Source organism: Eleginops maclovinus, chromosome 23 (assembly GCF_036324505.1).
Source record: "Eleginops maclovinus isolate JMC-PN-2008 ecotype Puerto Natales chromosome 23, JC_Emac_rtc_rv5, whole genome shotgun sequence".
Lineage (NCBI taxonomy): Eukaryota > Metazoa > Chordata > Actinopteri > Perciformes > Eleginopidae > Eleginops > Eleginops maclovinus.
Genome location: NC_086371.1, coordinates 17,656,535 through 17,681,605, shown reverse-complemented (window position 1 = coordinate 17,681,605; position 25,071 = coordinate 17,656,535). Strand labels below are relative to the sequence as shown.

General features: G+C 38.2%; 1 long non-coding RNA gene across 2 annotated transcripts in view; it reads right to left on the bottom strand.

The window, feature by feature from the left end:
• The window catches only part of LOC134859397 (uncharacterized), a 137,268-nt gene that overhangs the window by 59,909 nt on the left and 52,288 nt on the right, over nucleotides 1-25,071 (bottom strand). The window contains exon 3 of one of the 2 annotated variants that reach the window (XR_010165094.1): nucleotides 6,923-6,993. The exons of the other annotated variant lie outside the window; for it this stretch is intronic. This is a non-coding gene — a long non-coding RNA (uncharacterized LOC134859397). Of the gene's footprint in view, nucleotides 1-6,922; nucleotides 6,994-25,071 lie in introns of those variants that run through there. 2 annotated transcript variants of the gene reach the window in all.

Sequence of the window (25,071 nt, the reverse complement as noted above, 5' to 3'; positions counted from 1 at the left end):
CAGCTCTGAAGTCTAAAGGCGCTGCTGCATGATTCACTCAAAGTACTGTCCGGAACAGCGGATAGTCTCAGAAAGGTATTTTTCGGCACTTGAGTTAGGGGGGAGATATTTCTGTATATTATTATTTTCTCAAACTATTTGTAAATGTATCCTACTCTCTGGAGGAATTGGTCAATTGTGCTGATACATGTGAAAGTGTCCAGGATTTCAAAGACATGAAATTCTTTAAAGAGCTGACCAAGTTGAAGAAAATATTGCCCGATAGCTAAGTGCCATAAAAATGATATAACCCATATGTACTAGTTAGAGTTTTTTTTTTTAAGCCAAGCTGCTTGATTTTTTACAGCCCAGTGGAGAAGAAAAATACCCATTTAGAGGAAAATATGTTTCAGTTTCTCAGGGACAGCAATGATATACACCTACTATAGAAACACATCACCAAACAACAACAAAGCCGCTTAAGAGAAATAATTAGGAGACTATTTGATCCCGTAGCCACACAGTCACGTGGTTCATGTATACATTTGTCTGTTTACATGGTTTGAAATGGACAGATGGCAGCAATGATATTTGTCACCTATTTTTGTTTTTTGGTATAAAAACAAACAGTATCGAACCTCTTTTACCATATTTACTCTATAGAATGCCTAGAAGCCGAAAAAACCTCTGGGGAAACAGCTACTACAAATGCATTAATCCTGCTCCAGCATCCTTTCCACATTGTTCAGCAGCAGTTGTGCCATGATTGCATTTGCACATTTTGTCACTAAAAATGCAAAATTGATTTGGCTAGACCCATGTGCACTTTGTGTTGGAGTTTGTGTTAGTGTCTGTTCTGGTGCCCAGTTTCTGGAAAAAAGAGAGAAAGGCATTTAATGATATCCAAGAAAACTTTAGACATCAGACAAAAGACTTGTCGTGTCTCTTTGATTTTTTGTAGTGTGTTTGTTTTGTTTTTGGTAAATCATTATATGTGTGGGTGAGAAAATAAAGATATCTTTATGACAAATAGACCTTTCGTCATGACTTGACATGAATTTAAAGTGCTGCTTCTCTTAGACTTTCTTGGCAAATAATGATACAGTTTGAATTGTATTGTAGTTTGAAGGCAACACAAGTCTATTTATACAGGCATAGTTCTGCAACAAAGACGTTCAAAGTGCTCTACATAAAACATCGGAAACATTGAGACAAAGTGCAAAAGAAACTCAGCACAAAAGCACATTAAAAAACAATTAAAAAAGTCATTACAGAGCCAAGAGAAATATAAATTTCAAACAAGTGAAAAAATAAGACAGGTATAAAATACAAGAATAACAGTTAGAGTGTCATCTAAGGAATGTATAATTCATTTATTTAAGGAAAGGCAGAGGCAACAGAAAAGTCTACTGTTTTACTACTTAAAGATAGAACAAAAGCAGATGAAATTAGCTAGTATTTATATTTCAAATTTTATAAATAGATAACCTGATAGTGCTTTAATAAAAAAGGCATGATGAATATACAATAAATCCTCTGCATAGAGTTATGATAATATACTAAATGTCAAACTGGTACACTAGAATCACACAATGGTGAGTGTTTTGTGTAAACTTTGAGTCGCATAATCTGTCAGTCCCAAATTTCTCACTTGCCATCACCAGAAGGAGATCTGATATCCGTCTAACCTCTCCCCAATTTGAAGTGCTTTCAGGCAACAGATGCCTTTTTAACCACCGTTCACAATCACAGCAAAAAAAACAACATTGATTGTCTATTGATTACACTGTGATTGGACTTTTGAGTTTCATTCAGATGAAGACTGAGTGAGTGCAGTCCTCCGCCGTCGCCTGCCATCCCTCCATATGCCACAGTTTCATAATGATTTCACGCCCCAATGAGTTGCTCATTCTATTGAAAGAAAAACGTGTACCTTGCAATTTGTTATTAGCTTTCATTTTGCTGAACAAACGAGTACAAACAAGCCCCCTCACACCTCGGTCATAGTATCATAGTCAGGTTTCTGACCATGAAATGACGCCTTAACAGGGACTCATTTAAGAGCTCCTCAATAATTATGGTTGAGGGGGAAGAGCATGTTGCTTTTAATTAACACTATTTGCAGAAAATGCAAATAAAACATGATGATTCCTACTGAGTTGATACAAATATTGTATGGTATTGTAATCATGTTTGATTATGTAAGCCATAGGATAGTGTCATTTTCCTTTCATATATCTCATTATAGATAAGTGGTTTGGCTACTTTTGATATACACCTATGAAAATACAGTGACTTGCTAGTAATACAAAGCCTAATAAGGTTGTGTGTCCAAAGATAGCTGATTATTATTAAAAAAAAAAGAAAGATGAATACCGCTCAAAATTCCAATGATTGCTTTTTATGGTTTTGTCACTGTGTGTGTGCAAGTGTGTGTGTGTGTGTGTGTGTGTGTGTGTGTGTGTGTGTGTGTGTGTGTGTGTGTGTGTGTGCCCTCTATTAACATTTGCTCACCTTTGTAATTTTAAAAAGGTTTAACAAGGAGGGATTATAGAGCATGTTGAGGAGGAAGTTGCTATTTTGTGGTTTTATTTTTTGAGAAGTTTCCAGCTGTTAGCTCAATACATATCTGTCTGATGAAGCATGCTAGATAATAATAATAATACTGCTTTATTTAAACGGTGTAGGGAAATTAAGAGTTTTATGGTACAAGAAAGAAAGGTAGATCCAAATTGCCAAGAAAAGCTCTTCAGAAAGTGTTATTGTCGGACAATAATTTTATGTTAATCCTCAAATGAGATGCTCAGGGTGAGTTCAAACTTGAATCTCATCTAGTCTTCAGAAGGAGATGTTTTTTCAAAAGATTGGCCCTCCAAGAAACAGGAGGAAACATTGCTGCCAAGTTGGAGCATTCATGAAGTCAGAGTGTACAAAGAAAATTCTAGCTAATTTATTCAAAGTGGACGCAAAGCACTCACAGAAGAGTAGTCCATCAGAGGGTCTGAATGTTTGGAACTTGAGGCAGCAGGCCAAATGGTTTCATACTCACTCAGCCGCCGTGCATGCGAGCACACTGACTGCCAGCGGCACTCTCCACAGGGCAAATAACTCCTCAGAGTGCAATCCACTGCTGCCTTTCAATTTGCATGTTATTTAGCTGCCGACTCACATGACTTTTTCAGTCTGCTACATCATATGTCATCTTCTTTCACATAGTTTTTGATGCATCGAATTATAGGATGTTGATCTGATTGCGAATCAAAGTTTTAATATATTTCTGAAACGTTATTCTCTGGGTCATTTCTTTGTTTATTTTCTGCTAATGAGGCATTTGATTGAATTTACAAATGAATTATTCCAAAAATGATTGCTCCGAAATGAATTGTTTAAAAACAAGCAAATCTTCTTACGACAAAGAATAAAGCAAGAGAATCATCCTGATGGAAAATGATTAACGGTACAGAATTATAAACAAACACAAATCAAAAGGGTTTTAATAACTGGTGGATGAATGGTAACACTCTTACAGACCACATCCTCAATATGTAGTCTGACAAACACTGGGTATGGAGACCAATGCCTTTATGGATATTGGATATATTAAAGTAATGTTACCCAGACTACTAAATAATGAAGACATCAATATACAATCGGGGATAAAGCAGATTAGTTGCCCTTAAAATTGATTTCTTACTATCCTTTTATTTGTTTAAGTACTTAGCTGAATAACACAACCAGCTGTTCCCCAATATGTTAGACATCAATAAACAGAGCTCTAAGAGTGAGTCAAATAATTGATTCTATTGACTAATGATAATCAGCAACTATTTTACCAATATAATCATTTTAAATCGATACATTTTCAATCAATTACCAGACAAATTATATTTTGCAGTTTATTCATGAGGATTAGCTGCATTTATTTGTCTCAGACATCTGCTGAATTTGAATGCGGCTGTAAGATATTGTAATTCCATTCAATGCAATGGATTAATTATGAAATAGATTGCAGTTCAATGGAGATTAACCTGTGTAGTGTGAGTTGCAGACAAATAATTGACCTAATTGGATATGACCATGGCAACAGGATTTCTCTGGAAAAAAATAGCCTCACATACATCATCAACATCAATTATATATTTGCATGAATACATTTCAAAGTGCAGAAGGTTCGATTGTACAATGGTTCTTTGAGGAGTTCCTTAATTGTGTACTTTAGAGTACATAAATGTGCTTAGCTTAATTTCTACATTCTGTATTCTACCATTTAAAATAGATTAAGAAAACTCTGAAATATTATCAATAGTTAAGCCTTGTGAAGGTGTTGTAAAAAGAAACCAGTGACGCAGCAACACTGAAAGGCCTGACAAAAATACAATTCAGAACAGAGTGAGAAACTACTTAATGGACTACCAAGGTCTTGAGGCAGAATAATTCACACAATGAGTGTTTTTTTGAGGCAGAGTGATGGGAGGGAAAAGAGAAACATGACAGCAACCCTGAAAAGAGAAGATCTGGAAAGAAAAAAAAAATCAGGAAGTGACTGAAATGAGCAACAACAAACCTCATCCTTGGGAAGAAGGGTGAAGGAGATTGAGAGTTACGACTTGAATGGTGATGTAAAACATTTAGTACTGAGTCATTGAAAGTATTGAACGAAAAGACTACTTCCTTCCACGATCAGTGGATGTTAAAGTAGCTTTGATCAGAGATGTGTTTGGACATAATCATCTTGAAATTTGTCCAAAAAAACGTGTGGTGTAAAAGATGCAATTGTTCTTGCCTACTTGAAGATATGCATACTCCCAAATATAACCCATTGCAACACCTAGACCTATTGTAGTAGCCTCCCCTATGTTATTATTCCAAACTGGGCAAAAAGGTCTGTGAGTTTGTATGGAAAAGTGCAAATCAAGATGAGGATAAAAGCACCCTGCGAAGGATTTGTTGGTTATTTGAAACGGCTGAATAGCACACAAACAGATTGTAACACTAGCTGTGGCTGTTTTGAAAAATGTCATAGAGACACAACGTACAGAAAGGGAGTTATCTACGTACTGAACTAAAGCTGGCTTGTCTGCTTCAACACATGTATGGCTCTTTTGTCCTCACTTGACTTAAAAAGCACAGCTTGTGTGTGCTATGAGTTCAAAGGCTCATGTATGACATTGTTAAAATAAACAGGTGAGGGACTTCAGGGCTATGGTACATTGATTTTCAAGACTTTACTTCTTGACTGCATAAAAGCTTTCTCATGTATGATATAGACACAACAGTACACTGGCATTCATTATTTACAGTCCACCATTCAAGACCTGTGCTTTGGTTAGGCATTTGAACTGGCAGTGCAGCTCACTGGTCCAACTCCTAATATTTAACTAGGGAAAGTGGATGGAGAGTAATTAACATCACCAGATATAGTACAAATAAAACGCGTCCAATTGTCAGATATTGATGGGAGAATGCAAACATGCAAACCTTGATTATAGTACACTTTAAAATGAGCTCTCTCTTTTCCACTGCACTTGGCAGAGCTTTCTTCTTTCCATTTACTGAATAACTTGGCGAGGGGGGGTACTAGATCCCACTGCACGAAGGGAGCAAACCTCATTTGCTCTCAAACGGCTGTACTTTATATAGGTGAGACAGCGCTCATCTTTTTACATTTACACTAATGTAAGCACTTTCCTGCTATATTATAGAAAGAAAATGTGTTATAAATCCAAGAAATCATACAGGCTTGACTTATATCCATCTGGTTCACTTCTGTTCATTTCCATTGTGAAATATCACCTTGCTCTGCATTCATGTGTATATAAGTGCTATCATTAGGCCAATTTTTGGCTACTTATATGAATCTTCTTTCCTCTACCTGGTTTAAAGTTGACTGTTGTTTAGGAGATGCATGTTTAACAATGCAAGTGACAATTTGACACAACACCAGAGGTTCTATACTTGAATCATTTCAACCAACAATCAACAAGATATTCAATTGATTGTATTGTTTATAATTGTGGACCATTCAAACAGGCTAATTGGCTGGATAAACACATTTGATTTGATTGGATAACAGGCACGGGGCGGGAGGATTAATAGAGGGTTATCTTAATCATAGGCTCAACATACTGTAGACAATGGGTTCTTCACCTTTTGTAACTAAAGGCTTATTTCTGACCAACATTCAGGACCAACCCAAGACAATTAAGTAGTAGAGTAACCTGTAGATTTGTTATACCACTGTTAGCTGTAACGACCAAAATAAATGCTATGCTTACCCTCACCGATCGCTGCCTGCAATTATGAGTCCACATTATGTATTCAGGGTCATATTTCCTCACCACACGCTTTTGCTAATGTGGGGTCATCTCATGCATGACGTTTTCTTCGAAAAAGCTAGCTAACACGTTTTTCTCTTCCATTAATCTAACCATTTGGCAGTATCGTTGTGTCTTGCTAGTAGCCAACTAAAGAACAGCGGCTGTAGATGAGGTGACACTGGGATTACAGTATTTTCACCAGAGCCTCTTTCCACCAAAATGTAAACACAGTAAAACAAGCTTAAATATTTCAGAATACTCCTACTCTCTGCAACTAAAAAAAACTGTGCATATTATTTTATATTTGGTTGGTCTATTTACGTGATAAGCTTCCATACACACATTAACAGTTACTTGTATATCTGGAGAAGGAAAGACTATGTACATCCACTGGCTCGAGTGCATGCTTCGAGAGTTCCTGAATTTGATAGATAAGGGAAAATGACATCTATAAATCACAGAAATGATCCCAGCAGTGGGAAAGAGTGCTTACATTATGCAGCACAAGCTACAGACATGTCAATATGTGTAAACATTCTGCAAAGCTATTTTCAGAACCATATCATGGACACAAGGAGAAAGGCTAGGTCCACTTTCAAGATGTCAAACAGTATTTACCTGAAAGATAGTGGTAATGATATTTCAGACTGCTTCCTGTCATTTGTGAATTCGAGAGGAGCAACAGGGAGAGGCTGTCCTGCAGACAGAAGAATGAATAGGGTTGAACTCAGATGAACTGACTTTGAAGTAGAGCTTTTATCTTTCAGAGTTGTTCTTGCTTTAGGTAACAAACAGGCGCAAATTCCCGAATAAATCATAACGGCAGAGCAAGGAAAAAAACTGTTACAAACAAATGGAACAGATTCAAGGCAAAGAGAAAATTCATCACAGATGTTTTGAAATGTATGATGAAAAAGCTAAGGCAAAAATTATTTGAAAAACTGTCTCTGGAAAATTGTAAATAACTATTGACACACAGATTTACTAAACTGTTGCCAGTTTGTTTGACTGACTATCCACTGTACATAAACGAGTGTTTAGTGGGATTTCTGGCAGGATATTATTCTGCATAATATCAAAACGCATAGTTATTTTCTTAGCTGTCCCAAAGTGTCCCTTGTATGCAGGCTTTTTGTTTGTCAGATATGCAAGTGATGAATTTATAAACACTGATTCTCGGCCACAATGTACCAGCATAGGATTCACCCATCCATAAAGTTTTATTTTAAGAGAAATTGTTGTTTTTTTGTAGGAGGAACAATCCAGAAGTGGACCTTATTCTGGTCAAAATGTCCTTGCTTGTAGTCTGGAGATGCTAGTCAGATGTTCAGATTTTAGGGCAATTAATGCACTTTAAGTAACAGAGGCAAGAACAGAAGACAAGTATCTAGATACTGCTATCTTTTGGGAACACGCCAAAGAAACTTTCATGGGGCATCCTTTAGAAATCAACCTCTTTTGATCTCCTATGTTAGCTTATATGAGAGTGGGTAGTTTTATTAAGCACATATGACCAACATTGTAGGATACAATGAGTGTATTTAAGATTTGACCTATATTGGGTCTACCTAAAGACAGATATCTTGAAAAGAAACACAACAGCATGTTTTAAGATCATATTGAAAGCTAAAAAACAAGGTTTATAACTAAATACTAAAGACATTGGCAGCTCAAAATCAAGAAGATGGATCAGGGAATATTAGCTGGAAAACACTTTAAAATGACAATAAACAGTTCAAACCAATTTAATCTAATCAATGAGTAGAGAAAGAAAAAAAATACTTCCCAAAATATGTAAAGCCTAACTGTACCGAAGTTTTATTTAAATCTAACTGTCACAAAACCAATTTCCACCGGGATTCATAAAATGGTGTGATTCTGGTTATTGAAGAAGACATCAATGTAACAGCTGATTCAAAACATTATAATAGAACTATTCCAATATATAAATATATATGTCCGACAAAAAACTACATTTTTAAAAGAAACTGAAGTCAAATACAAAAATTGTTAGCTGCGAGTGTTTGTGAACTCACCACTCGGGCCATTTGATTCCTCCAATGTGTTTTTGAATGAAATCACTGAACAATGTGCATCCTTTGGTGGCTTATAGCGTGGTCTTGAAAATCATGCAACCAAAAAAACTAGTTGAAAGTCGCCTTTATGGTTCCTGGTTTATATCAAGATATTTTCTTCCAGTCACTGCTCGAAGTGTACACCGACTAGACGAACCTAATATCTCAGCTGACATAAGGTGACACCGAATGACGCAAGACTCAGAAACAAAACTGGAGACTGACTTTGTAGAAATGCAAAGGCTACACCTGCAACTCAATGAACTGGATCAAACCGATTCCCCTGTTTTCTGAAAAAGCAGGCATTTTAGAATTGAATAATTGAACTGAAAAGTGATGCAGTGTTTTTAAGAACACATAATTGACCCGAGTGTTTTACTAAGATCATGTTATTTAAATAATCCTTTCATGAAGTTTTGCATCATGTGAGAAAAAGTCTCTTTGTGAGAAATAGTAACATTTCTTAAAGCGGCTTTAAAGAATAAACAGTCTTTTATATTTAAGACCCCAGAAGACTGTACTGATGTGGGATTCAATTGTTTATATATGCCTACTTCAAAGAGTTTTGGTTCATGGAGTATTTTCAGTTGGTTATTCTTTATTATATTTGTGTGTGTGTGTGTGTGTGTGTGTGTGTGTGTGTGTGTGTGTGTGTGTGTGTGTGTGTGTGTGTGTGTGTGTGTGTGTGTGTGTGTGTGTGTGTGTGTTTGTGTGTGTGTCTGTGACACTGCTAGAGATCAAAGTAAACTCCTAAACAACAAACTGCTTTATGCATAAGACGCTTAACGAATTCTGCTAGCTCACAGTTTAAGGTGCAGCATTATTCTACAGTTTTTCCTTTCAGGTTCAAAGGCAGTGACATGCAAAGAAAACACTCATAATTGTTTAAAGCTCCCCTAGTTTCTTCAGATACAAGGTTCCATTATTAAATGATCTGTTATTAGAACTGTAGTGAAAATCAGGTTGAACACAATGTAATCGAAAGCAGCCTTTCAAGTTGTGAATTGATTACGTTACAAAAAAGAGAAGTAAACTTTAGTTGGATTTAGGGCATTTACAATGCAGTCAACTGAAACTGCAATGACAAATTGCTACATCATGGGGGAAATAACTTTGATGTGATTTGATGAGGCAAAGATTATTATGAGGTGAAAGACTCAGTGAACCAGGATGTACTCCGTGGCTGTGGGCATTTGTCCTTATGGAAAGTAAGAGTAACACGTTGAGGAAAATATGTTCAAAAAAAGAACAAAATGGACTTGCATCCTTTTTGCTGTGGTAGTTATATAGTATGAATTAAAATGGATTTTTCTGTAAGTCCAGAGGGACAAATAAATGGCATTCAGAGACTGCAGACAGGATCTCAGGTTGTGTTAAGTCCTGCTGGTATAGTAAATGACCTCATTTAAAGAAGGCAGCATCCACAACCCGTTTGCCTGCCATGCGCTGGAGCAAATTATTAACATAAAAATCCAGCAGCACACCCTGGAGTTTAATACATCCAGGATTATACGCACATACCGTCAGCCCCCCGCTCTCCCTCTGTTTCCATCTCTGCCTCACTCGCTATCTGTATCTCTCCCTGTTTTCTTCTACTGTACCTGCCTACATTGCTTTCATCCCTGATGGCTAGCATGTAAACTATTTCTCTTGCACGTTGCAGTGATGAAAAAGAGCCTCTCACGAAGACAGCTTTGTGTCCAGCGCTGGCATTTCTATTTATTGGGAGCATGGCTATGGAAGCTTTGGCAAAGCTTGAGATGTCGGATTACGGCTTGGTCATGTTTCCGGTACAGATCTAAGCACTTGACCTTTATAGGAATCAGTTGTGTTTATTTGCTCGCTGATGTTTATTTAGGTTTGGTAGATCTTGATGGCCTTCTTTGTTTTTCCCTAGGGTTATAGAAAGTTCCTTGAGCCCCCTTGACCTATCAGGGTATTATCAGGATTAAGGTGATTCAAACATTTGGGATGACACAGTTTTTTCTTTGGATTTGAGAGCAGATTGATCTCTTTTTTTATGTAATTTCCAACACACATATGGTCTGCTGTGTTTTCTAAGTAGCTATCAGCATTATTTCAAATCCCAGAGATGCTCTTATGTAGTAAATGGAAAGGGAATTCAAGCAGATTGTAATTCCTTACATGTAAACAGTACGCATATACTCATATGTTGGTTGTTGAACAAGGCAATGCCATAAGGAACAAAACAATTGTGCAACAAAAACCTTTATTTTTTTCCAATTCATGGTTGATGTACTTACTGATTCAACTGGGGATTAAAAGGGAATCTCAAAACCCAATATGGATGTTTGGACTGTAAATCCTCAAAATCGCCTGTCATATTTTACTGTGTTTATTGAAACTGCTGTGGAGCAGGAAATCCATTAAAACTGAGTTCAACCAATGCTGTTTTTTTTTTTTGTAAAAACAACTCAGATGTTAATTGATTAGTCCCAATCATCTCCAACTATTTTATATTGCAAGCAAACAGTCCAAACATTCAACCTCTCAAATGTTGCCCCTTCCAGCTGAATGAAATACACTAAATTGTTTATTTACCTAATTTATGTGATGGTTTTATTTCAGCCCAGAGTTTCATCTGTGCTTTGCTGTCGTGCTAGTTTCTCTCGACTTTTGGTGTGGGGCATTACAATCACACAAGGCTTTGTGAAGCTGAAAGACGGCATTGAACCAATCGGCAGTCTGCTAAAATATTAGCGGTTCTGTTTTAACAATGGTAGTCCTAAAACAAATGTGCATTGTGGTTGGCTTTGCTTAAAGGAATTGGAGAGTTCTAAAAGTGGAAAAATACTTTTCCTGGCGATGCTCAAGTAAGGTCCAAACTCGTGGATATTCTCTGCTCCCCAGTGCCATCTCCAGTGACTGCTATCGAGCTGTGAGAATTGTTCTCTCCTGGCTCATTCATTGACTATTTAAAACTAACTAGTGAACATTTGTGTAAATGAAATATTGATACTTCAGCTTGCCTCATTAAGGCAGGCAAAAACATTGATCTTCTTTTCCTTACATTGAGACAACGGCTGTGATTGATCTGCTGGTTTTCAAAATACTGATTTCATTGAACTCATCATCAGTGTCATTAAATTGTCTCAAACGAGTCATATCTGCCTGCACAACAAACCTAATGTAAAAAATACTTTGGAGTAAAAAATATATTATACTTATCTGATTGATATATGCAAGCTGCTGTGACCTTACAAATCCCAGACCACAGAATTATCGGAATATCAGAAGAAACAAAATTATCCTTTAATTAATCTCTACATTACACTAATCCTGATTCGGATAATCATAAATCTGCATGCAAAAGGAGCCTGCGGAGATGAGTTAAGGGTCAATGCATCTCAATAGATGACACTTCCTCCTGATTGAGTCCCAAAACACTGCAGCTGAATATTTAAAACCACAAACCCAAGAAGAAAAAAAAAGTGTCCATCTCAGTTGTCTCAACTTGATGGTTGGACTTTATTGAGTTAGCTTGAGAAGTATGCCAGGTCAGAGTGCAAGCTCAATCCGTCTAAAGGCCCACTTGACATAGAGACACAGGGACTTGACAAATTCCTTTATGGGTCCCTGAAGAGGCATCACTCTGACCCTCAGAAGCTAGACTTCTCTGGGTATAGAGCAAGCACTCAACATTTATTGTGGCATTTTGATTTATTCTCTTTTTGTGTCCCTTTTCCCCACAGACTCTTTGTCTGGCGTTCAGTTTTATTGTGATTCACACTTTCATTTGGAAAAAAAACTGCTCCTGAGACATCGTTTCAGAAGTACCTTCAACAACTATTGAACCATGGCACAAATGAGGAGGCAAACTCGAAATGCAGCGAAGAGGGTGATGATCCCCACTGGTGTCAAAGTTGTTTTTTATTATTTCATTTTTATAATGAAAGTTGTTCCTCAAAACAGTATTGCTGCCGTCTGACTGCCTTGAACTATGCTGTTAACACAATTCCAACTCTAACACGGATCCTAACTGACACACTTGAGCAAAATGAAATTGAAAATCTTTGCCTTCACTCTTTCTTTATAATGACTGCATTAAGGCTCACACCATCCTGCTACTGTCTCCTGCAAAGCTCACCATTTACAATACACTCCATATGTCCTCCTACACAACAACATCTCGCTCTGTTAACGAGTTTTGTTCAAGAGGAGTGCTTTATCAAATGGTCACCTCGGCCCATCTAACACAACACACACCTTCACGCCGCTGTGAGACTGAATAAGTGTGTAGGAGTTTCCCCCAGGGAACGTGTAGCTCTACAGAGCCGGGAAAAGCCATCGGCTGTGGATTGTGATCTGATACCCAGTACAACCAGTGTGGGCAGGGCCTGTCTGTTAAGCCTGATACATCTTGAAGTTAACTAAAGAGCTTTAAAATCTTTCAATTTCATTTTATAGTTCTTGCTAAATAGCATGACTTGAGCTTAAAAGGAAGATGTTGTGTAAATAATTTATAAGGCAGTAGATGGGAGTGCGTTCAGGAACAAATTAAAATGCAAGATTCAAGTAAACATTCTCGTTTAAGACTCCCACCAAATATTTTCTTTGCTCTTTGTCTTTGAATCTGTCTGTCTTTCTCCTCTTTCCTTTTGCACTCCTCCCTTCCCTCCTCTCTGCGCCAACTCTCTCTCTAATATACTGCAGCAGTTGTAACTCTTACATCACCCCCCCCTCATCATTTTGGAGGTCGGTGAAGAATATTGAACAGTCACTTACCCTCCTATTGACAAGACTGTAGAGGAAGCACAGAGAGTATCTGTTGCGTTTTCTTTGGTCTTTTGTTTCTTATCTCCTGTCTATTTCATGTTAGCCGTGTGTGCGTCTCAAGCGGGGAGGTAGTGATGGTGCGCTTCTTTTCAGCGCAGTGCTGAAAAAATTCACCTTGACTTATTTATTTTGCATCGTTCACTCCCTGATGTGCAGTTCTCACACACGGCAACCATCCTGAATCATCAGGAGACATTTCTGCAGAGGAGATTGGTGTGTCTGAAATTCACAATACCATCATGCCTCACACACATTGATTTTTCCTGAATGCAGTGAGATGTTATTGACTTAGAAAGAAAGACAGAGGAACTCAAGGCAAGGATGGTTGTGCATATTCCGACAATAGGAACAGTACCTGTAATACCCCCTGGTGCTCTGTCATCTAATAACAAACAGACTGCACTGCGGCCTATATAGAAATACACTGTTATTCGACAGTAGAACAAACCATTATAACAAGCACAAGACAATATACTGTAAAAGGCATATATAGGTTACATACCTTATCATTAGCGATATTATCAAAGAGGAGGAAAATGCCCTGTTAGAGTAGAATAATGGGCTTTGGCATAATGGCTTTCAGATGAACGAATAAAGCAGACCTTCAACTGACTCATTTAATTAGATGTTATCGTTCTGAGTTTAAAAATATTCATACGCTTGGTAAAATCCTGCTTTCCAGAGCCCACACATGTCAGTCTGAGGCACAAAGCCATAAGCTCTAATGTGTATCATTCTAACACATTGTACATAGTTCTTGTGTGGTGAAAACCCTACATGGGGGATATTCAATAAGGAAGTAGAGAAGAAAAAAGCCAACATCACTCCCAGCTCCGGTAATTACCTCCACCCCTGGGAAAGAAAATAGTTCTTACATGTGGCTCCACAACCTTAACACATAAACATTGCCATGTGTAGCGTGAAATGTCTTTTACTTATAAATGAATACACTATAGAATGTAAACAGCATGTGCTTGGATGAAAAGAGCCATTGAAACATAAATCAGTAAAGCTGTCTTCATGCTGCCACGGGACATCTCGTATAATTTGATGTAAGATGAAAAGATGAATTTGTAGAAAGAAACAGTGAGAGTCTGTAATATGGGCTCAACTTCCAATATAAAGAAAGAAAGAGAACAGAGAAAAAGGACTTTATTTTGTTGTTCATATCTGAGCATGGTTTTGACGTTGATACTTCAATAGAAATCAGTGCTAGAACTCGTCTTGTAGTTTTTTGCCGAACAAGAATAACATCTTTAAATTGCTAAATTTCTGCCTCAATGTGAATTAAATTGAATGTCTTTTTTCTTTAGTTGTCACCATTTTCTTTGCCGTGGTTTGTTGGAGCACATAACAGTTTTTTTATCTATTTTCCTCATTTCAAAAACTCCAGGGTTTGTGAAAAGAGTGGGCTTTATGTAAGGAAATAATGAGCTATGTCAATCTCTCTTCATTGTTGTAAAGACAAGCTGTTTGAGCCTTTTATTGCTTCAAATTGTGCAAATCAAAATTATTTATTTTATTATTTTTTATACGATTCAATTATATTTCTTAAATTATAAGAATATTGCGACTGCTTTTGAAGAAAGACTAAATGAAAATGTGATGCATGCAGTTTGTTGGAGTTGTTTCTCTATAACTTAACCTCTTAACCCTCATCGCTGTCAGACGAATTCAAGAACTTTCCAATGACGCCACCCGCAATGCTCTTCAGTATATGCAGTTATTGCTACTTATTTAAAAAGTGTATTACTTGGCAATAAATACACTGGATATTTGTTGGAACTGGATATTGTTCACACAACAGAAAGTTCAACATTCATGTAAGTTTGCGTTCCTTTTACCATCATTGCTCATAACTGAATAACGACAATAAACAATTAATTACCATTAATTAGAAGAAGTCATTTAGATATTTCAGCCATGACTTTTAGGCTATTATAGGCAAGTTTGCCAACTACTTTTTCAGGATTTTTGTGGCAACTAGTGGCTTTAAGGTGTACCAAGTTGACTGACTTAAGCTGTGGGGTTTTTCTACAAAAATATAGTATGAGAGCGCCCAACGTCACTTCCAGCCAAAATTACGGCCCGCCCACTTTTTATGACAAAAATAATGCATTAGAGCGAATTTATTGCACCAAACAACAAATTAATCTTGAGTAACGGTTTCTTTACTTCCTCTACAGTGAAAAGGACAGTAAAATAAACAATCTGATTCAGAAATCACTGTTTCAGTGTGAGCCTGCTGCCTGCCACTCATCCACCGGCAGAACGACCGGACATCCATCCCCTATTTATTCGGAGCTCCGTAAAAACAAAGCTGTCTCTGCCATCTGACGGTCCATTTGACACAATTTGCATATTTTTGGAGTAATTATACCATTATTGACGAACAGATATAGTTCAGGCAGTCAACTCGAGCTCCAATGATACATTCACACATAATGCCCCTCGCCACTGTTGCAACCAACCAAACACATTCTCCTGAATCTGGCGCTCTATTTAAGCTGTTGGATCTGCATGCTGCTGCTTCCATGCTGCTAATGCGTTCACTTCGCTGCTGTTGCATTCATGCTGGCGATGCTCGCCTGCCCCACCACCACCCCAGCTTCCACCCCAGCTTCCTCCCCAGCTTCCACCCGTAGGCTTGGGGGTTAGTATCTAATCATCACTCAATGTTCTATGTAAACCTGTGAGTGAGAAACCCTGAGTGATGAGGCCCGAGTCTAGACGCCAAACTCAAACTATATACTGCTTCTACTAAACATATCAAAGAAACACGTGAGTTGTCTGACTGAAAAATTGTTTCCTGGCATCACTTTAAACGTTTCCGGGTAAAATCGGCATTGTGGTGCGAGGGCGCACGTCGACAGTAAGAGGGAGCACGACCCTGTGACCCGGTTTAGACAAAAACCTGGTATGTGACATTTAATTTAGATCTGCAACGCATTAATCTGCAATCTTCATTGCAAATGTGTGGATACATCTTCAATAAAATCATACTTTGCTTCTGAGCTACACCATCATTTTTTTCATGAACCACTGCCAACTGCAGCAATAACCCCATCATGATCTATATTTTTAATCCTCTGCTTACATTAACATAGGCATTTTTTCCATCAGTTTTGTATCCATGCCGCCAGCAGTCTTATCCCCTTTAACCCTCATGCAGAAATCTATCATCTGATGCATTTTGGATCATGTTCAAGTCGCTCTCTCACAGTATTGATGGCCCTCAAGATTTACCTCTCACGGTGTCAGCTGAGGTGATGCATATTGAAAAGCTTAGCACAGTGTTGACATCAGAGCTCTACCATTTGATCTCCTTAGGTTTAGCAAAGCGGTGAACTCTCTGCTTTGGGATCTACAAAATAAATCCTATATATATATATATAAAATATTCGCTCAGGAGGTTGTTGAGTTCCTAGTTTATGAGGGAGTCAGTAATCCTATAAAGTCTGGATTTGCCTTTCTTTATGAGGCTCAGTATTGTGTTGGACCTTATGGGCTTACACGTTGTCAAACAGGGAGAAATTACAAATAATTGACAATACCCGGGCCGTGATTACTGATTGAGGGAAATCAAAGATAAAGAGCTTATCCTGCAACCGTGCCTCTCCACTATCCTTACTCTGCGAGATGCTGTGTACTGTATAGTACCTCAGAGAATCAATGGCAGACTCAGCCTAATTCTCACCCCTGCATCCGCTCGTTTATTTTCATCCCCACACTTGCAGAAACGTTTTGTCTTCCCCTCATGCTTTGTAGCATTCCCCTGTCATTGCAAATAGTTATTGAGCAAGTTATTGGGATGCTGTTTACCCAATAAACTGAAGCATGGTTTGGACAGCCCATGCTAATCCTCTGACATTGAACAAGGTTGGTCTGGATTTGTGAGCATCAGCATGTCTTAAAGACCTGAGGGTGTCAAAACCCTTATCTGCAGCATCTCAGAGAAACGCTACGAGTCTCTCACACCTGCTTGTTTAACAAAGCTTCATATGCATCACCTTTTTCAGAGTGTTGACAGCAGAGGAATAAAGAAAAGCAAACATGAAAAACAAAAACACTAAAAAGATGTTGACACTAGATTTGTTTGGATACAAAATAAGATTGTGTAACCAGCTTGCATTGTTTATTTGCCGGTTAGTGTGCATGTCAGCTACTGAGATCATTTTGATTCACGTCTGAATACACTGGCACAATGAGATGCATCCAGATATATTTTATGGTGCTGCTGGATTGATGCAGGTCAATCCATCCCTTTCTGTATGCAGTTAATGCTGTGCAATACAATGTGAGTCAATGATATGTGATGTAATATTTACCCTGTAATGACCCCAATGTAGATTAACGACTGTATGCAGGAGGAACTTGCACTAGATATACTGCTCTGTATTATACGCACATCCAACAGTCTTGATAGAAATCCTAAACAGACAGCAGAAATCCACCCTTGAAATATAACGTTTGAAGTGGCGATAGAAAATATGTTTGCTTTAACTTATTATTATGAAGTAAATGTTGATTGCACAGTGTAATGGTGGTAGAATAATGACACCATAGTTATTTAAATTGGTTCCCTATAAGACAAGCTTTACAATGCAAATCTATCTGCCACTGGGTATCTCACTTTCACAATAAAAGCCCTAGATGCACTGCATCACTGACTAGTGATTAGGGTTTATTCTTGACCTTTGAAACAGCGACTGAGAAACTGCAGCTTTCAATCCAATGTGATCATCAACAAATGTGGAAATGCACTTCACTTCAAAACCACACCATAAAACCACTACATACATATTTATATGTGATTTAGATGCCTGCATGGGGCAAGTTTAATTAACTGTGGAGAAGTCTCAACAGTGGCTACTCAATTGGGTTTTTGACTGCACTGTAATAACCTGAGGATGCATATGACCTTGGGCACTTGCCCTTGGCAGGTGAATTGAAGGGTGTGAGTTATGACTGTTGGTGTAGCTAAATCAGAGAGCCCGGGAAATAATGAAACTGCCTGGCCAGCCTTCTGATCGTGCCTTAGGCCCTTACTTCCATGGGCACTCCCACAGGGAGCTGTTAGGGTCAGAGTATCTTTTAGTTCCTAATTTACTCTAAATAAATGAATCATTTTAGCAGAGTTAAAGATACTGCAGTAAGTAAATGAGAGACATTTTTATATATGCACTGTATGTATAACGAGACCATAAAGATAATCACAGATGTATGATCAGATGAAATGGCATTGTGTTTGCTGTGTTTTGTAAAATGCTGATCCATCAACAGACACGGGGAGCGTGATGAGATACAGAGTTCCATAGAGAAAATTAAACAGAATGCAGCAGCAGACTGTAAATGAATATGAGTTCATAAAGACCTCATTTGTATTTTATGTTTGACTATGATGGCCCTCTGGTTTCTAGAATGTGCACATCAAGCGGGGAACATCTAAATAGCTCATAATGATATAGGAATTTATGGCTCTATTGTTTGGACTGGACAGGTTTTCTTTGGGCAGTGTACGTCTCAGCTCAAAGCACACCACAGAGCATATGAAGAGGTCAGTGAAGTCCTCACAATCCTCAGAGGTTATTGTGGTGAAGGTCTGTAAGGCAGAAGCTGATCTCTACTACAATGGTTACCCGGCAGAGCCTATATTCAAGGACTCGGCAGTTAGGCAAATGCTTTCATACTATCATCACCATTCAAAGTAATCTATCAGCCCTTCCAGCGTTTAGGTCTTTAAAGAAGGATGCAGACTGTTTGCAGAGCTGCTCCTGAATGACATCCCTTTCCAACATATACAATCATATAATTTTTATATAATTTGCCCTGACTGTCTTAAAGAAATTGGCAAATGAACAACATTTTGGGAGACCTTCAAAATGAGTGATACCTTCATAGAGCGGCAGTAAATGTGGAATGAGCCCACAGTTATCATTCAATTGTGGCAACATGAGCACAGATACACTTTGAATGAAACTAAAATTTGGCTAAACTGGTATAAACATTATGAAATCTTGTGGGGGAAAATGTGCCCATTGATCACGGGGACATGGTTTTTATTGGCAGCACATTGGTTTGATAATACCCCAAACCTTTAGTTTGTTGACTTACATTTAGCCCTGGATCCATCAAGATATACAGTAAGTACCCTATGCTCTTTAAATATTAACCACCCTTTCTCTCAATGCTAGACTTAATGCCATGTAGGATATTTATTTTGACATTAAATTAAACATTTCTTACAAAGCATTAATAATCAGGGTTAGAAATATCTCTTCCCTTTATGTCCTGTTAAGTCCAAGGAGAGGTTTTCACTTTGAGTGGTTTTGACAGTATAAGAACAGTTCGCCACTTTAGCTTTTTTACAAAATATGACATATTTCTAACTCAATATCAAAAATAATTCTGAACAGTGTCACCTGATTCATAGACACATTGTCAGAATTCAAACAAAGCTTAATGAACCTCAAGCTTTCATTTTAATGTACTTATGGAGCTCAGCTGTCCTCCACTCAAAATCCATAACACATTTCAACACTTCCCCAAGTCATTTTTTTCAAATATAAAGGCAAATAAAAAACATTAGACATACACTACCTATTGTGGCAAAGTTGGTATTGACAAATAACCAAGCAACACAAAAGGTGACTTTGACCAGGTTATATTTTATAAATACAAAAATGTATATGATTGAAAAAATAAATATCAAAACAAAAATGTTTCAGTTAAAACAGTAAGTTACTAAATAAGTATTCAGGTAGTAAGTCAGTGTTGAAAATAAGGGCTTTGTTACTGTAAGCCATTTTCATGAGCGCCCACCCACGAGGGCCAGAGGCTGCAGCAGATTGTGCTGGTTTGTTTTTGGTGTTGGCACATTTAGGTGACCCGCTATGGTCAGTGAGGTGGCCGACCTGCACTGATGTGCTCCAGACCAGACACAGCTGAGCAAATATTGAGCCAGGCCAAGCTGAGGCATGGCCATCAGCCATCACTGTTGCGGCATGCTTTGGCATCCGGTTGTTGGAACAGTGGCAGTATTTTCTGACCTCATGCCTTCATAATTCTCCACTGCACTACATACTGTAGCATCTTGGGCATTATCTTGCTGTGATATGTTTGTCTGTTGACACATCCATGTGAACACAATCACCCAAAAACCTTTTTCTTGCACCACATGATTCCTCTACAAAGTAGACAACTTGATTTTGAAGCACCTTTCGGAATTAATTTGCACATTAAGTATAAAAAAAAACCTGATAGTCTAGAAATCTTTATGTAACCTTATGGTTTACAATACAGATATTAAATTAATACCACTTGGGTTATGCAAAAACAGGGATGTTGACACAGAAATGTTCTAATTCATGCATTAATTAGCTTGATTAATGACCTTGTTACCATAAATGGTTATGTTTAATATATCATGGTGATTATGGCGGAACAGTAGGAGGCTGAAGTACCTTTTTATTGTTTTAGGCTATGACTTAAATTAAGTTAAAGGATTTAAAGGCCAGACTTTCATAACTAATTTCAGGTTTTTACAACAGACTTCTGGGGTTGATCTCCCATAATTAGGCCACCAGAGTTTGTTAGGCGATAAAACTTGTACTACTGTTTCAGAACTTAACAGGGGAAATGCACTTATCCCCATCCTACAGCAAAATGTTTGATTTGAAACGTGTTATTTGAAAGGTTGGCTTGGTGCATCCTGTTGGACACAGCAGGGAAGCATTAAGGATCTGCGGATGTCTGCAGACGTGCGATAGAAAACCGTTATGAACTCTACAACAACAATTTGGATTTTGCAGGAAGAATTACCACTGTGTTTATAGATGTTTGTTACATAAAGCAGACAGTGACAAGATAACAACACATACAAGCCTATTTTTCAAAGATGTGTCATGCTCTATCCTCGGCACTGTTGTCATGGCAAATGAATACTCAAACATCTGAAGTGATGGTGTGCCTGCTATGGACACTGAGTCTGACAGTTGTGTAAATCCCTTGATATGCCTGTTATTTGGGAGGTCTAGGACCAATTTACTATTTGGTAGTTCAGCAAATGCACTGAAGACCCACTATTACAGATGTACTATATTCAAGAGACAGAGACAAATAAGGCTGTGTATTTACAAGAATCTGGTGGCTACAGTTTTTTTCCATTGCTAACACACTAAAATTACATATAAAGCACAATTATTTAAAGTGACACTCAAAGAGCAAAACCACAGCTCAAGTCTACAAAACTCTTAACACATTCTCAGCTTTGCACTTAATTTTCAAATAGCACTTTTTGCAAAACACTGCATACAGTTCTCCGAGTAAAAGACAGACATCTGACATATTCACTTGTTTGCCATTTTCAAAATACTGCCATTAAAAATGCTACACACATGAACCAATTAACAAACACATGTGCCAAATGACCATAAACACGAAACTGCTTTATTCTTGACACAGTAATCAGGATGTAAACACTAGAAAAAGACCACATGTAATAACTTTTTACAACAACAATGGATATATGGAAAAATGGAGGGAGGAAGAGCTAGAGGGAGATCTGGTGATGGAGATGTTTTCAGCATGGAGCTGTATGAGCGTCAGGCCGGTGTTAACGCCTCTTCTACAGGCAGTGGGAGAGAGGGGAGATATCTTCTGTGATGGTGGTGAGGTGCTGGGGCCACACACAGCTAGGCCACAAATAATTATATCTTGTATAAATAAATCTTTATATCTTTAGCTCAAGGTTATTTTTCTATTTACTGTATTTGAAGAAAGCATGTTTTTGTTCACACAACTCTCTGTGTGCATGCATGGTGGTACATTGTGTTCCAACAGTGTATCGGTGATTCTGCACATTCTTCTGTAGTACAGATCTTCTAACAAAGATGTTCAGAACAAAATGAAAATGCTTTTCTAAAGGTATCTTTTGGCCAGATGGCCTTTATTGGGGATGTAAGAGTAAAAGAGGAAGAGGGAAGGGAGGTCATAGCCAGAATTCTCCAGTCGGCTCGGGACTCGAACCAGCTTACTGGGCTGAAGTTGAGGAAGGCCACCAGCTCTAACCACTAAGCTAAGAAAGTGCTTTAGATTGAGAACAACAGTGGCTAGAAACAGATCTAGCTTCTTCCCTCCATGTCTGCAGGAAGATGTTCCTGTTGATGATGTGGCCAGACCCAGCCAGGTGGTCAAATGCAGCCTAAGTATTTCTATTTCCTCTATTTCTTCGAAAAATGTTTTTAGATTTTTTCCTCAAAGTTTTCTTTTCCATTTACTGTCTTTGTTATTGAGCACATTTTTGCTCACACAACTGTAACTGTATGTGCCGTGTATGCATGTTGCGCTCATTAGTTGTGTAGAAAAATACATAAGGTTTGTTTCAACAGAATACTTGTGTTTCGGCACATATTTATTTGGTGCAGAATTCTCCCCATACAGAGAAAGCCCATAAAGATGAGTGTGCTTTAAATTGATCACATCTGTTAGAGCCATTTCTGTGTTTAAATATAAATTATTATTTTCTTATTCATTCAGGTCCTAATATATTCTTTCTATTTATAACTTGAATTAAATGTAATATTCTAAGAATAATTTGGATTTACCGGGACCAGACGCTATACAAGGAAGGGGGTGGGACTGAGCCTCGAAAACGAGGAATCGGGACAGTCTTTGACCTCGCGGTACACTTGTAGTTTTTGATAATTTGTTTGTTTAACTTGTCCAGAAGGAAAATAAATCAGCCAAAGGAAGGCAAAAGAAATCAGCGCATGCGGAGCTTTATTTGTACACGAGTGAGTCAAGAAGCGGAACCCTGTTTATGTGGCACAGTTTTAAAACATTGAACGAAAATGTGCCAAGACATAGTCGAAGAATCCGGACCGCTGGAATAACTGATGTTTAAAGACGCATCGCCGACTGGAATTCCCGCTTGGTATTTCTGAATGAAAGAAGGATAGGCTACTGGCCCCGCAGCGGACGGATTGCGCAACGATCAGCTGTTGAGCCATGAGGGAGGCCTTAAGTAGGCTAACAAAGGAATGATAAATAACAAGAGTAATAATAATAAGAGTGAGTAAATGGATTAATACCACGGATGAGAAGAACTGTTGAATCAGAACTTTAAAGAGGATCGAAATACGGAATGATATATTCTGGATGCTTAGGATGAAAGGAAACGTAATGGAGCAGAGTGAAATGTTTGTTTCGACGCAATGTTTGGATTGAAGTTCGGATTGAAATAAGCAAGAGGACTGATAAATTGTGATTCTTAGGACAAGGAAATGATTGAATGATGGCTGAAGAGCTTGATAAAATAGACAATGAGTTCAAAACTATCAGTGCTAAGCGCAGAGGCAGATTGGGCGCGTGCACGCGCAAAATGAATGAACTCAGACCACTGCTTGCTGACAGTGGAAATACTGAAAAGGTGTTACGAGGTGTGGAGCAATTCAAAGTGACTCTGGATGAATTTAAAGATGCTCATGTTGCTGTCCAAATGCTGTTACCATTTGAAATAAGGGAAATTGAGACGTTGGAATGGTATGAGCATAACATGGAAACATCTGAGGATTTCCTAAAGGAAGTGGATATATGGAAAACTTCACTTCCAGATCCTCAGATGTCTGCCCTCAGGATAGTATCTCCAATGTATCTAATGAGTCTAAGATATCAAAATATTCAAAACGGTCTACAGCTTCCTCAATATCTTCAGCTCGTCTTAAAGTAGCCATAGAGAAAGCTGCATTAGAAGCATGGATGTCCACATTAAAACAAAAACAAACTGTGGAAATGGAGAACAACAGATTACAGGCTGAATTGGAGAGAATGGAACTGGAAGAGGATATAGCCGCATCTGAAGCCAAATTAAAAGTGTTGGACAGTGTTTATGTGGACCCTGAAAGACAATCTACGGTACAAGAAAGTGATGGAATGAATCAATATTTGGACAGTCATGTGCACACTATGGATGAATTGGAAGCCTCCCCTGTTAAATACTGAGAATTTGGAACCATAGCTAAAACACCACATCACAGATTATTGATTCAACTGCCTGCACCTTCACCAGCTCCACTGCTCTCAGCACCAGCTCCACTGCGAGCTCAGAGAGCAGAGCCACCAAGGAGTGACAGTTCTGAGGAAACAGACTCTAGTACTCATAGCAAAGATCTGATAACTGTGATCCAGAGGCAAAATGATATTGCAGATCTATTAATGTTACATCAAAAACAATCCTCACATCCCTCCAGACAAATCCCTGTATTTGATGGTGACCCTTTAAGTTTCCAAACATTCATACGAGCATTTAAACATGGCATTGAGAATAAAACTAGTTGTGATGATGATAGACTTCATTACCTTGAACAGTACACTAGTGGCCAACCAAGGGAACTGGTGAGGAGCTGTTTTCACATGGAACCAGACAAAGGCTATGCTAAGGCATGGAGACTTCTGAAAGTTCACTTTGGAGATGGATTGAAAATTGCAAATGCCTACGTGGAGAAAGCTCTGAACTGGAGCATGACTAAATCTGATGATGGAAAAGCATTACATGCCTACGCCCTTTACCTGAGAGGATGCTGCAATGCTATGAAGGAATTAAAAGGCATGGAAGAACTGGATCTTATATCTACTTTAAAGCTCATTGTGTCAAAACTGCCATATAAGCTAAAGGAAAAGTGGAGAACTACAGCATTCGAGCTTCTGGAAAAAAAACAAAGAAGAGCCACATTCTCTGACCTTGTTGTGTTTATAGAGAAGCAAGCCAGCATTCTGCAAGATCCCCTCTTTGGTGATATTCACGATTTTATGCCATCCCAAAACCTACTACATCCTGCTCCAAACAGCAAATCAAACAACGAGGTAAAATAAGTAACTTTGCCATGGCGATAGAAACGAGAAAC